The 15,416-nt window shown below is 43.2% G+C and overlaps 1 protein-coding gene across 1 annotated transcript in view; it reads left to right on the top strand.

Moving 5' to 3' along the window:
- B4GALNT3 (beta-1,4-N-acetyl-galactosaminyltransferase 3) overlaps positions 1 to 15,416 on the top strand; it is a 946,759-nt gene that overhangs the window by 831,843 nt on the left and 99,500 nt on the right. The gene's annotated exons all lie outside the window — the stretch shown is intronic.

The raw sequence follows: 15,416 nt of genomic DNA on the forward strand, positions 1-15,416 counted from the left end.
GGAACACTCCAATAGATTATGCCAGGTCACTAGCAGGTGTTGATGTTGGCTGGCCACAAAGAAAAAAACAAGGGACCTCTGGTGACAATATATGCCAGCATTGCCCCACTTTCAAGCAGGTTCTTCCCAAACCAGAGGTTTTCTTTGTGTTCAAAGAAAGTAACGAGGCTGGTCTCTAGCAGCATCACGCTTGTAAAACCATTTTCATGCTGCTATTGCCAAATAAAGGCCCTCTCAACAACATATGCTTGCGATGCCCACCTTATATGCTGCTAGTGCCCAAATCAATCATGAAATCTGTCTCAATATATGCTTATGTTGGCCCCAGTTCTGCACCGTGTCGGTCTCAGTGCCCACAGACTGTGCCTATGCCCTGCACACAAACAAACACGTACACAAATACACTCATGAAAACAAGCATGCACATACACATGTTTAAATGCTCCCTTTTTCTTTGTTATGAACCTAAAAGCCAGGAATGTTCTTAATAAGTTGAAGTGTTAGACACCGCCAGAAGATCAATTGAGATTAACCTTTATGGTTAACATTGTTTAAGGAAGATATGCATAATGCACACCAAACAAGCATCTCTAACAGTTGGGCAGAGCTGAGCAAAGGGCTACCCCTGCATTGTTTGCCTAGTCTTATCCCAGGTACTCACCCACAGCAAAACCTCAGGCATGGGGGTAGGCTGACTCTTCAAATGGTGGCTTTGTCAATTGCTAGGCCTTGGTCCATATCTATCTGCATTTCACCATAATACCATGTAAGGATGAGTGACACTACAGTTGCAGTGTCCGAGATCAGTGGGTAGTCAGAAGGGAGGTCCTAGGCAACTGAATAGAAACAGCGCCCTTGCATAGCATCGCCTGATGTCGCATCACTTAGCCTAACATCATAGACTATGGCATAATAAGGTAAGACGGCTGGAGAAATAATGTGTTGCATAGATATACACAAATAAATGTGACCAACTGTGATGTTTCCAAAGTGAAAATTGTCCTCAGTTATTGAGCAGTTGGTTGGGCAAGGCCATAGTAACAATAATCACCTCAAAGGCATTCTTCCTCCCACCTTAACAGACAACACATCTCATCACACAACCCCAGTACTGAAACAACGCAGGTTACACAATGGAACCTACACCACCAGAAGACACATGTCTCCACTAAACCTCCCTATACACCATATTGATTGTGTTGGGAAATTTTAATTACTGGGTGGAGGGTAAGGGAAATGTTCAAGCACAGGCTTTCTTGGATTAGGATTGGCTCCATTAGTCGAGGGGCCAACTCATCTAGCTAGCCACACTTTAGACAGCGTCTTTGACAATTCAAATTCGGTAGAGGTGTCCCATCCCAGACCAGTTCTTTGGTCCGATCAAGCAGCCATTTTCTTTAAAATACAAATGGAGTTTTGCCCCTCATCCATTCAGGACGGTTAGGAGTTGTATGAATTTCATAACTGGGATAATATAGATGTGGATAAGCTCAGACAATTCTTTGAGGTTGTACATCCAGCGGATTCCCTATCTGAACCAAATGTGGACACTTTCTCATCAATTGGACCAAATGGTCTATTGGAGACATTTTATTACAAACCCGTGAGGGCAGTGGAGCAGTTGACTCCAGGCTCACTGAAGAAAAGGAAAAATAGTGCAGAAAAAGAAGGAATGGTTCTCTGTTTAAATTAAGGGAAGAAAAACAAAGTTAGGGTGGCAGAGAGAATGTGGTGGAAAAAGGAGGAGGAAAATGTTAAAATAGTTTCTAAACGGGCACTCCATTCTTCTAAAAGAATGATTAGGAAAGCTAATAGGAGTTATTACCCCAATCAGATTTTCTCCAAACCGAATATATCTCAGGAAATCTTTATAGAGCTGAAGGAATTGCATGAGCCAGTGGCTATCAAAAAGACCATGATACATTCTCAACAGTTCTGTGAAGACCTGAGTGAGTTTTTCCTGGATAAAATAAATAAGATCCAGGAGGAATTTCAGGAACTAGATCTCAGCAGGAAGACCTAGAGGCACTCTCGGACTGTCCAACAGCAGGGGGCTTATTCTCAGCTTTTGCACGGATCAGTAAAGCTCACCTTTCTGAGGTTATGGGGATGCAGAGACCTTCAGGATATATTTATGGTCCCTGTCCAGCAAAAATTTTGAAAGCAGTTAGGGAAGTGATTGCGCTGGATCTGTGTCAGATTATTAACAGAATTATTTTAAACTGGCATAGTGCCTGATATTTTTAAAAAAAGGCTGCCATGACTCCCTCCCTGGACCCCTCCGGCTGTACCAATCATAGGCCCATTTCACTCCTTCCTTATTTCAGCAAACTCATGGAAAGCTTGGCTGTTGAACAATTCCAGGGTTGGTTGGATATAGCCCAGGCTGGCTTTAGACCCAGCCATAGTACAGAATTAGTAGTCTGATCTTCTGTAGATGGGCAGTTGATCGGGGAGGTGCTGGGGTCCTTATTCTTTTGGATTTATTGGGGGCCTTTGACACTGTGGACCACAATATTCTCTTGTCTAGACTAAGGTGTTCCGGGGCGGAGAGATTGCACTCTGAAGTGGCTTGCTTCTTTTCTATCGGACAGATCAGAGGTTGTGACATGCCCGCCTTTTGAATATAGTGTAAAACCAATCTCATGTCGAGTTCCACTGGGCTCTTCTCTGAGCTTGCTGCTTTTCAATCTTTATATGAGAACTTTGGCTCAAATAATGAGGTCGGCCGGGGGTTGGTTTCTACATTTAGGCTGAAGATAATACGCACATTTTTCAGCTTGATGATGCGGTCATGGAAGATAGGTTTAGATCATGTCTGGAGCAGGTCAGTATCTGGATGCGCCAAAACAAACTGAAGTTTAATATCCAGAAGACAGAGCTGTTGATGGGTTCTGCTCACAAAGCTGATGGGGCTCCTAGGGGACCCTCGCGTATGGAAACCAGGCACAATCACCACACACAAACTGATTTGCCAGACACGAGGTTCACTTCCCAAAAGCTAGGGTTTATTGCAAAGCAAATAGTCTGTTGGCCAACTGGGTCTCACGTTCCGCAAAGTGTCTCCAGACCCTGAGGGATGCAAGAGGGCGAGCATTATACAACAGTTACATATATACAAAACGAACATCTCACTATCAGTAATGACATGTTCAATACCGCCATAATGTATTTCCTTTGACATGGATTCGATGATTGATAATTGTGACAAATATGACACCTTCAGACATTCATTTAGCAACAGTTTGCAATTTGCGACTTGCAGACATGATTCTTTGTTTTAGAGAACACACTGCTCTTCCTCTTTCAAGCAAGCTGCGTGCAGGGGAGAGACACATTCCAGGCCTTGCTATCTTCTAGTTTCTATTCATGTGCTAGGGGTCAACTCGCTCTACAGGGCTCAGTGAAGGGGGGCCGTAAAAGATCATAATTTAAGATATTAATTGTTTGTTCTTACCATTTCTACCGCATCAGTGAAACTAGCTGACACCTGCATAGTGATTAAATGCCTTGTTGCTTACTTCTAAGGACTTGTGAGGGAGGAGACCGGGCATTGCTGTCTGGATTGCCTGCGTTGGGTTTCAACATGTATCTTGTGGCCTTGCTCTATGCATGAGCAACAATGAAATAGCGGAATAGAATAAGCTTACAGCAAAGCAGTTTGAACAGATAGCAAGAAGTGAAAATTAGACAAAATGGCGAATTCTAATCCATCAAAATGGACGCACTTTGGTCATGCAATGAGTCTGTACTACCGATGCTGAATACATGATGTGGTTGGTTTTCGGCCAACAAAATACATTGCCTATGGGAGGGTAATTTCTAGACTCACAAACCCTCCTCTTGGCCGTAAGCCAAACGCATCATCCATACATTGCACCCTCTTCTGACCAAGTATCCGATTCCGAATTTTGCATAATACTATAATCGTCATCATTGTCAACAATATTGAATGACATGAATTCTTTTACCGTCTTCATTTCATGATTTATTTGAGTATCCGACCCAGGAGATTTTTCCCGTGTTACTATATGTACACACTCCACACTTATTTCAGTGCAAATTATTGGTAAACAGTGTATGCAACAACAACATGTCATAAATATTCCTAGCACTGCTACTAGGATTGCTACTAGTTTCCAGCCCCATGAGCATAATATTTCCCAAAACCAGGAGCTTATGTTTAATTCCCAACTACCTTCTGTGGGATGGAGGTTGGAGGTTAAAACGTGCAACTTTTTTATTGCTTCAAAAATCGTAGGAGATGAGTCACTTACAAATACGCAACACGATGATCCCACGATTTTGCAAACTCCCCCACGATCAGCCAAAATTACGTCAAGAGCCATCCTATTTTGGAGTGTCATCAATCTAATCCCTTTTTCCTCCAATGTCATGTTGTATAGTACATATAGTCTGTTGTCCCATTTATCGTTTTCTCTAATATTCTGGACAGTTGTCTTATATTATAGGAGCTTATTGCTTGGCCCCAAAATGGTATAAATGATTTTGCTATCTCCTCCACAATTAATCCTCCCTCCTCGTCTCGTCGTGGTCTGGGTCTGGATAGTTGGCTATGTCATCTGTTTTTGAAAGAAACACCCCTGGAAACAGAATCCCTAAATAACAAGTACCTCCCCAATTTCTAGGGAACCAGGGATAAGCTTTTTCTCCACATATGAAATAGACAGGGTCACCTATATACACTGGTTCTTCCTCTCTCTCAAGGATTGCAATGTTCATACATCGGGTGTATGTCCCTACTGAATAGGAGCCTTTTTTCTTTAGACAAAATGGAACAGAGCGTGGACTGTAATTTACTGCACAGGAGGGGGCCACTGTATCTCTATTTCTTTCTAGGTTCATATGAAACGTAATTACAGATGATTTATATGGCACATATAATCTATCTCTTGGTGCGACTGCTGGTCTTATTAATTTTGCTTTGGTAAATATAGAGCAACCTAAAGATTTCATTACCATCTCCTTGAATTCATCCATATGTGTTCTATCTAATTGACCCGTTTCACTCTTATTCCATTTCCCATAGTACAATGCACTTAAGGATGTGTAACATGCATAATTTAATGGCAATGGCTGCACATACCAACCTATTCCCTTACCTCCATGCTGTGGTAAGTGAGCACACACCCAACAATTGTTTCTTCTCAGAATTGAGTGTGTCATATTCATTATTAGCAGTAGTGTGTTATTTCCATATCCTTCCCTATGTCTCTCTTCCATTGGGGACAGAGTATTAGTAATTACATGGACCGGACTTTCAGTAGCAGAAATATTTCTAATCGGCAATAACACTTCTAATGGGTGTATTTCTTCTAAGTACCATAATACCAATACTGTCATTACCGGTGCTATTATACTCATAACACACATGACTATCGTTAAGATCAGAATATAATTCTTTCGGCACAGTTTTTTCGGCATTCTTAAAGTCTCTATATTTACTACATTATCAGCATTGGTGCAGGAGGGGGCAGAAGCTAGTGCAGACATTTTTCTTGATTCTTCTTCTCCAACAATGTTCATCGTGAATACCTCTTACCGTTGTACTCGTTCAAATATTAGTAAGTTCAGGAATGTCAATAAAGTGTTTTGCCAGTTCTAACCAGCCTCGATTGCTATACGTTGGGCAAGATTTATCGTGCTTCTGCACATCGCTCAAATAACTCCTGAGCAGTTATCAATTGCCTTCATACCATATGAGCCCCTCCTGTCCGTGAGGGGTGATCTACACATGGATTTTTCAAAGATAGCACTGGGGAGCCGCGTTCTTGAGCTATCGGATTTGCACAACTCCCACACCTCTCTCCCCTGGGCCTCCGCTTCCCACTTCATCTGTGATGGGAAACGAAACAGAGGCAACAAAGATCAATAAAACGAAGATTTGATCACTCCTTGTTTCGAGGCCCTAAATTATACCGCCTTATTCCCGGTACTGTGTGATCAATGAATAGTGCGGGTGCACTTCCGGACCCAGGCTCAGTGTCAGCCTGTGGCGCAACGATAAGTGGTGGGCGCCAAAGTGTCGATGCGGGCTTGGTGTCAGCCAGCAGTGATGCAGATTCTGCTGGACAACGTTGGGGTACTCTTACCCCTTTCTCCGTTATAGCAATCCTTCCAGGCTTTGTTTCAGGATCAGACAGATTTTGTGACAAGGAGCTGGCATTAATTTCTTTCGTTTCTGGGGCCGCTGTCTCTCTTTTGTCGTCTGGATCGGTCAATTCTTTCAATGGCGATGGGACCTTCTTCACATGTGTTGCATGTATCCACGCCTTTCTACCGTTCACACGGATTGCAGTCTGTGTTGCCAAAAGGATTTGGTAGGGTCCACGCCACCTGGGTGCGAGCGTTGATTTTCTTTCAAAGTTCTTCAACAGAACCCATTCCCCTGGCTTCAGCGAATGCTCCGGACCAGTATATCTGATGGGAAGAGCCTCCTGCACCTGCTGATGAATCCAACGCAATTTCTGTATTAACAGGTTACAATGTGTACTGAGCACAGGATACTCGACTTCTCTCAATCGCCTTGGCGCTGAGGCTCACACCAAACATTCGACGGCCTCCCCATCACGATCTCGTAAGGGGAGAGCCCAGTCCTTGCCTGCACCGATGTGCGCATGCACAATAACGCTAGGGGCAACGCGTCTGTCCAACGCAACTTATTCCCCGCACAGATTTTGCTAATTTTGGCTTTTAATATGCCGTTCTGGCGCTCAACAAGGCTGGCACTCATGGGATGTCTGGTGCAATGGAATCGTTTGTCAATCTGGAGACCTGCGCAAATCTGTAGTTCCACTGCGCCCACAAAATGCAGGCGAATATCTGACCATATGACCCGGGGCAGGCCAAACCGGGAGAAATACTCCTTCAACATCACTTTTGCAGTCCTCATGGCAGTGCAGTCCTTCAATGGATATGCTTCTACCCACTTACTGAACGCACATACAACCACTAGTATGTATTCAAGTTTTGACACATTTCCATCTCTATGAAATCAAAATGGATTACCTCAAATTTCATAGAAGGTGGGCCAAAACTACCTGTTGGTGTCGCTGTCCCCTTCCCCACATTGTGTTGCAGACACGTAATGCAATTCTGGACCAGTCTTTCTGCATTTTTCTTTGTGTGTTTTTTGCCATACTGTGGCTAAGTGCTGGACTATCTTTTTTGCTCAAATGTGTGTGGGACTGTGGGCCATTGTGACCATCGCGGTTACATAGGAGTTGGGCAACATCCAATTTCTATTTTTCTTATCCACCCAGCAACCTTATAGATCTAATTCTGCGGAGCCCTCAGCCCATTCCTGTATTTCATCAGCAGTGGCTTCTGCCTGCATCTCTAACAGTCGCAATCCCATTCTTTATCATGCAAGGCACTTCCTCTGACTGTACTGTTAACATCTTGGTATTCAAATCAGTGGCCGTTTGCTTCGCAATCCTGTCTGCAAATGCGTTTCCCTCTCCCACTTTACATGTTACTTTTTTATGCGCCTCGCATTTCACTATCGCTAAGCGCTTTGGACACGTAAGTGCAGACAGCAATCGCACAATCAAAGGCCCATGTTGAATTCTAGTTTAATGTGATGTCAAGAAACCCCTCTCAGCCCAGAGTCGGCCAAAGTTATGTACCACCCCAAAGGCGTACTGGCTGTCAGTATATATGTTTACACTCAGATTTTCAGAAATTTCACATGCTCTGGTTAATGCTATTATCTTCGCAGCTTGTGCAGAGTTTTAGGGGATTCTTTTACTTTCTACAATACTTTTCTGTGTCGTAATAGAATAGGCAGAAGTAGATGTGCCATCAGGTAATTTGAAGCAGGAGCCATCACAAAACAGTTCTCCATCTGGTTCTTTCTGTGGGGTGTCTGTTAAATCAATTCTTCCTCTCGTTTCCTCCTCAGTAACCATTAAACAATCATGGGGAGGTGATTCACCCTCACCTAGTTCTCCATTGGGCAGTGGCATTAGTTCTGCAGGATTCAAAGTGCTACACCTCATAATTTGGATGTGTGGAGCAAATGGGACAATTTCATATCTAGTCAATCTAGCTGACGTGAGGTGTTGCGTCTGCGTTCTATTTAATAGAACGTCTATGGCATGTGGCACCATTAAACTGAAAGTGTGCCCCAGCACCATTCCTTCAGTTTGTTTCACTGAAGCAGCAGCCGCTGCAACAGCTCGCAAACAACATGTTAACGCGCAAGCGACAGGGTCCAGCGCGGAAGAAAAATAACCGCATGGTCTATTTCTTCCACCTTGTTCCTGTGTCAAAACAGCCAATGCGCAGCCTTCATTCTCATGCACAAACAATCTAAAACATGTTTCATAGTTTGGTGTGTCCAAAACTGGGGCGGAGCACAATGCAGTTTTGAGCAAATCAAATGCTCTTTGGCATTTTTCATTCCATTGCAAAGGCATCACAGCATCCTTTTTTGTCAATGCCACCATTGGTTTCACAATCATTGCAAAGTTCACTATCCACTGCCAGCAATAGAAAGCCATGCCTATTATGGCTCTGACTCATAGGCATACCAGCAATACTCTCTATTCTTTCTGGTGTCAGTCTTCTCCCCTCTTTCGAAAGTAGGTAGCCCAAATAAGCCACCTCCTTTCGACAATACTGGAATTTCTTCAAACTAGCTTTATGGCCATGTGCTGCTAAGTGTGATAATAACAAACTTTCTTTACAAATTTTCTCAGTATCCGCAGCAATTAATAAATCATCTATATATTGTAATACGCAACCTGCCGGTAGTTCTAACATATCTAGCTGTTCTTTCAATGCTCTGCTATAAATACTCGGACTCTCTGTATAGCCTTGTGGAATGCGCATGAATGTGAATGACCGTCCTCCTAAAGTGAAAGCAAACAAGTATCTGCTATCTTTGTGTACTGGGATGCTGAAAAAAGCATTTTTAAGGTCTATCACACTAAAATATTCTGCCGAGGCGGGGATCATTGTCAAAATCGTGGTGACGTATGGGACCAATGGGAATTGAGGGTCAATTACTTTGTTCAATGCGCGCAGATCAATTATGAAACGATACAGTATCTCATTACCTCCTTTCTTATACACCGGGAGAATGGGGCTGTTACATGCGCTACCTGTAATTTCTTCAATTACCTTCAATTTGACCAAATCTGAAACAATACTTTTCAATGCTTTCTCTCCCTCCAATGAAATCTTGTATTGTGGAATACGTGGCAACCTTACTCCCTCCTTCAAAACAATTTTTACTGGCTCTATTTTCAAGCATCCCACATCATTGTCATTCATTGCCCATATGCAAGCTGGTACCTCACTCAACTCCCCCGGCAAAGGTTTGGACAAAAATTCAGACACTGGTATATTCTGTGGCAAAATTATCAAGAACACTCCAACAGGACTGCAATGGATAACTGCACTCAGTTTTTTCAACAAATGTAATCCTAAAAGATTCTAGCCACAATTTTCTGTTAAGAGAAATGGACAATATTCAGTAAATGGACCTAATGTTACTGGAACTGATTGGGATACTGGATTGATTACTGGCGTACCTGCAAACCCTACTGAAATATTACTTTGCCCTGACAGCGGTATTTCCGGAACCAAGTGGTGGTCTATTGAGCATTTTTGCGCACCTGTGTCTACAAGGAAGTTGTGCTCTCTATTCCCGACTTTCATTTCTACGTAGGGTCCTTTTTGATTCACGGGAATAGACACTGGTTCTGACCCCTGTCTTGGGCTGTCCTATTGGGGATATTGGGGAAAAACAACACATCATCCGAGGTGTAGTCACCACAATAATATGTATTGGGTTGTGAGGAAGGTTGGTGTGTCAAAAATGTTTCCGCTTCTGCCTTTATTTTGCCCACTCTGATTTTGGTTATAAGGAACCTGACTCTGTTCTTGGCTCTGATTCTGAGTGCCATTTCCTATGATTATTCTGGTGTTGCTGCATATTATTATTTCTACTCTGTCCATTTGGTCCCGGGTGTCCCCTGTGCGGTCTTCACTGACCAAACCCATTCCTGTTTTGCAAGTGTGGACATTGCGCTCTCCAATGACCCTCTTCTCTACAATATGCACACTGATTTAATCCCAGAGGCCCTCCATGCATGTTAGAATTACTTCTCCCTTGCGCATTCCCTCTCCCTCTATTGTGTCCAGTCGCCTGCTGAAGTAACACCCTCGTTTTCAAATTTACCCTGTTCTTTGCCTCTTTCTCTTTATCTGTGTTCACCCTATTCTCATAATATTGGGCCATATGCAATACTTCACTCAATGATTTTGCTTGCCATGCACTTTCCGATGTCATTATCAAGTTTTGAATTGGAGGTATTAATCCTCACATACTTATCAACAAATAGCCTTTTACCTGCTTCCGTGCTTACATCCTGTCCATTAAAATCTGTAAACACTTCTTCAAATCTATTAAAATAATCTGTTGATAATTCAACTTTGTTTTGAACACATGCAGTTAATTTGTCACATACAATTCTTTTTTCTGGAACGATTGTTTTCAGTTTTAGTATTATTCGTCCTGGTAGCGTTGCCATATTTGGCGATGGTTTATCACCTGCTTTTCTATTCTTATCCTCTTTTGGTAGATTTTCCCATGTGGCACCGTAGGCCTCATCATCTACTTTCCTTATTTGCTTCCATATATCCCCTGGAAAAATTACTGGGAATATTAAGTCTATATCATTCATTGTAAAAATGTACGATCTCAAATAGGACTCTATTTCCTAATAGAATCCTGCCGGATTCTTCCTCAAATCAGGAATCGTTTGTTTTATGTTATTCACCTCTTGTCTGGAGAACTGGATATGTACATACTGTGCTGTATAATGCGTTTCCGTTACCTGTGCTGGTTGATTACCTGATGCAGGAATTTCTACTTTTGGCACACAAGTAGGTGGGACTTCCCTCATAGGAAATACCACACTTACTGTTCCTCCTCCCTCCCTCATATGCAATACTATTCCCAGATCAAGTGATAAGGCTGTTTCTCCCGTACCGCGTTCTATTGCTCTTTTGTATATTGCCATCAATTCGGGGGGCAAGCTTGTTTATTGTCTGTCTTTGTCCTGCAAATATTCAACCATCACCTGCAATACTTTTCTCTTCATTGGCAATGTCTATTGATCAAATATTTGATGCACTTCCATCGTGGGTATACTAGGATCTGTAATCCATTTTAGCGTGTGTACATATTTTGAATTTTTCACTCACCTGTTTTGACGGCAGAAGAAATCGCCGCTGCACATATGGTACCGCCTCTTTCCTATACCTTCTTATATCTTTTATATATACCCCGGCATGGCAAACATTTCAGCACATGCATCATCAAGTTCATTTTTAAATTCAAAAAGCCTGTCCACATGTTCTTTTATTTCTTCATCTCTCTCTCTACATCCTGCCAAAGCATTCAGATCCCGCAACTTCTGCGGCGGTACCATTCCAATTAACTGCTTCCATCTCTCCATTAAATATTCTCCCATGCATTCCAACAATACCTGCTTTTCACCAGTCTTTCTGAAATCATACATCGAATCCAGTGTTGATATTTCATAATTTCCATCTATATACATTTCTGCCTGTTCTTTCATCTCCCGTTTTCTCTCCTTGCTTGCCTCACTACGGGTTACTCTAGTGCACTCACTTTGTGCCATCCCCTCTCTCTCTATCGTCTTCTCTCATTACAGTGAATTCAAGTTCAATGGACGGAGGGGGAAGGGGAATATCTTGGGAGGGAGATGCGGATGGAACAAACGGACCGGAAACGGGGAGTGGCTGCTGCGGCGCTGGAGTTGTGGACCTCGGTGCTGCTGGCTGTATGATCTGTGGCTGTACTGGAATCTGAGCAGCTGAGAGGGGCTGGGCAATTGAAGGGGGTTGAGCAATAGGCACTGGTGCAATCCTCTTAGTCTCTCTTTTTGGGCGCTCTTGCCTTGTCTCAGTTAATATTTTATTTATTAACTCATCTGATGAATGCAATTCTCGTTGAGGATATGTTTTGTCTACCCCCAACTGACCACATCTCTCTGACTTTCACAAATTATCATCCCATTCCTTTTCATCCCGCTCTTTCACGCTTTCTGTTTTTGACTTGTGCCTGCGTGCATTTTTTACCCTGCTTTTCCAACGAAGCATGGCTTCCTTCCTCCAATCTCTGACGTCAAATGCGCAGGGCATGTTTTTTTTTTTCCAGCAATACTTTTTCCAAATAATCTATCCTTGAAATCTCATAACTCCCGTGTTTTGGCCATTGTAAATCTTCTTCGTGCCTGGTTTGCCTATGCCAAATTTCACAAAACATTACCGCCCCTACACCATACTTTACATACATTTCATACGCCGGCGACCCCACGGGTGGCGCGACCTGGCCAGTTTCCAAAGATTGTCTACCGCAGTGGAAAAAACCCACTAGGCAGGAAGACAATACCCCAGGCATGTTTTAACCTTACCCTGGGCGTTTGATTTTGCAAAACCAACTCTCAACCAATATCAGGGTTATTTAGAATCGGGGCACGACTCACCTGATCAACCAATTCGTCCTTAAAGACGCAATTTGTCCATATACAGACGCAACCAAAAATCGTTGTGTCTGCGTATCTTGGCTCACTCTGCCTCGTTTCGGGACCCTCTCCTCCTTGTTATATGGCCGGACACGTCGATCAGGGATCAGCTGTATACAGATCTGCAAAGGAGTCTCATCACTTTCACAGGGGCGCCCCGAACTCCTCTTGATCCCGGCTCGACCGTCTCATCCTCGCTTCGTTTCTCTTCTCGCCTTCTTTATATTACAATGTACACGATGGAACAAGTGGGGGAGGGTCCCTGTTCGGGTGCCATTTTGATGGGGCCCCTAGGGGACCCTCGCATTTGGAAACAAGGCACAATCACCATACACAAACTGATACGCCAGACACGAGGTTCACTTCCCAAAAGCTAGGATTTATTGCAAAGCAAATAGACTCAGTTGGCCAACTGGGTCTCACGTCCCGCAACGTGTGTCTCCAGACCCTGAGGGACGCAATAGCGCGAGCATTATACAGCAGTTGCATATATACAAAACTAACCTCTCACTATCAGTAATGACATGTTCAATACCGCCCATAATGTATTTCCTTTGACATGGATTCGATGATTGACAATTGTGACAAATATGATACCTTCCGACATTCATTTAGCAACAGTTTGCAATCTGCGTACTTGCAGACATGATTCTTTGTTTTAGGGAACACACTGCTCTTGTTCTTTCAAAAAAGCTGCATGCAGGGGAGAGACACATTCCAGGCCTTGCTATCTTCTAGTTTCTATTTGTGTGCTAGGGGTCAACTCGCTCTACAGGGCTCAGTGAAGGGGGGGGGCGTAAAAGAGAGCATAATTCAAGCCATTAATTGTTCGTTCCTATCATTTCTACCGCATCAGTGAGACTAGCTGGCACCAGTGTACTGATTAAATGCCTTGTTGCTTACTTCCAAGGACTTGTGAGGGAGGAGACTGGGCATTGCTGTCTGGATTGCCTGCGTTGTGTTTCAACATGCAACTTGTGGCCTTGCTCTATGCATGAGCAACAATGAAATAGCGGAATAGAAGAAGCTTACAGCAAAGCAGTTTGAACAGAAAGCAAGAAGCGAAAATTAGACAAAATGGAGAATTCTATTCCATCAAAATGGACGCACCTTGGTCATGCCATGAGTCTGTACTACCGATGCTGAATACATGGTGTGGTTGTTTTTCGGCCAACAAACTACATCGCCTATCCTATGGGAGGGTAATTACTAGACTCACAAAGCCAGACGTTAACTAGGGTCTGTCAGGAAATTGGAAGCGTCCAGTTGGATGCCCACATTTTGGCCCTTCTCTTTAGGACAATGTCCATTACCTGTGCAAAAAGCCAACAGTCTAGGTTTCTGACTTGACTCCTTGTTATCCTTGGAAGAGTCAAATATTGGATGTTTACAGAGTATGCTTTTTTCTGTAGAGGTCTAAATATAGGTTGGAGTTTTTTAGTTTTGTACACACATTTCAAATTCTAAATGCTTTTATTTCCAGTTGGCTGGACTATTGTAATGCTTTATGATATATGATATGATATATGATTGTTTATTTATATAGCGCCTATACACAGTGTTTCAAAGCGCTTCAAGGCAATGGAGGGAACAAGGGAAAATACAACCACATTCTTACAGGCCATGAACAGTAAGGATGTGAAATTAACTATCGTACTCGGCCTGACGACATTTCAGATAGTGCTGGAGGGATGGTGGGGAGGAAAAAAACAGTAATGGGAGGGTGGAGGAAACAGACGAGGTTGCTATCATATTAGGTCCAGGGACAATTCTAATAGAGTAAGTGCATTGAAGAAAGTAAGGAGACGAGATAGTAAAAGGGACAAGGGAAAGGAGGAGAGAAAAGAGAGTAAGCAGTCAAAAAGAGTGGAGAAGCAAGAGTGGAGAGCGAATACAATTGCAGAAGTCAGTAGTAACATATAATGTTATACCATGGACTACCAAAAACGGCCATTGGCCGGCTCCAGAGAACTAAAAAATACTGCTGCAAGGGTCCTGAAGAAAGCCGTTCGGAGTGAACACGTATCGTCAATCTTGCAAACCCTCCACTGATTTCCGGTGGAGAGCCGGATAAAGTTCAAGACGTTGTGCATCGCGCATTCTATGGCCAATCGCCCAGTTTCATTGATGCTAAACTCCTTTGCTATGTTCCAGGGAGATGTTTATGTTCGGCCTCCACCAATTTACTTTTGGTCCCCACCTTTAGATGGGTGAAATAGGGAGGCTGTTTGTTTAACATGTAGGGAGCACGGCTGTGGAACTCACTACCTACAAACCTGAGGAGGAGTGAAGGACATCTGGATTTACATCACAAAATAAGACGTTTGTATTCTCGCCACGAGTTGAGGGTTGGCAGCTTGGGCGGGGAAGGGTTCTCTGTCCTTTATCTGCTTGTGTACTCTTTGGCCCACTTGTTTCAGCACCAAAATGCCTCATTGCGAGGTAAAACGCTTAGTAAGTGTCGGACCATAACTCACTACAAATGGACCAAGAACACTCTCCACACTCCTTAAACAACACTCCGACTGACAACCATACAAACAATTTACATTAGTAACCCGCAGTGTACATTAACCACTGCTCCAGGCAACTCACAAAGTATCCAAAATGTGCACACTACAGAAAGCTCTAGCTTTTCAGATCTGCACATAGCAACATTGCAGCAAAGCAGGCTTTCCCTGTTCATAGATTAGTCCCCGACCCTACCTTTTGCAGATCATGAAGCTCCAAGAACCTGTGAAAACAGTGGAAGGCGAGTGATGCAAAACAAAATAGCATATTCCAACAAGGCATCCTAAAGAGTTTCACTTTTTTACATGTGGGGCAGTACTC

This window comes from Ambystoma mexicanum, chromosome 12 (genome assembly GCF_040938575.1).
Source record: "Ambystoma mexicanum isolate Mex_15411 chromosome 12, UKY_AmexF1_1, whole genome shotgun sequence".
Classification (NCBI taxonomy): Eukaryota; Metazoa; Chordata; class Amphibia; order Caudata; family Ambystomatidae; genus Ambystoma; species Ambystoma mexicanum.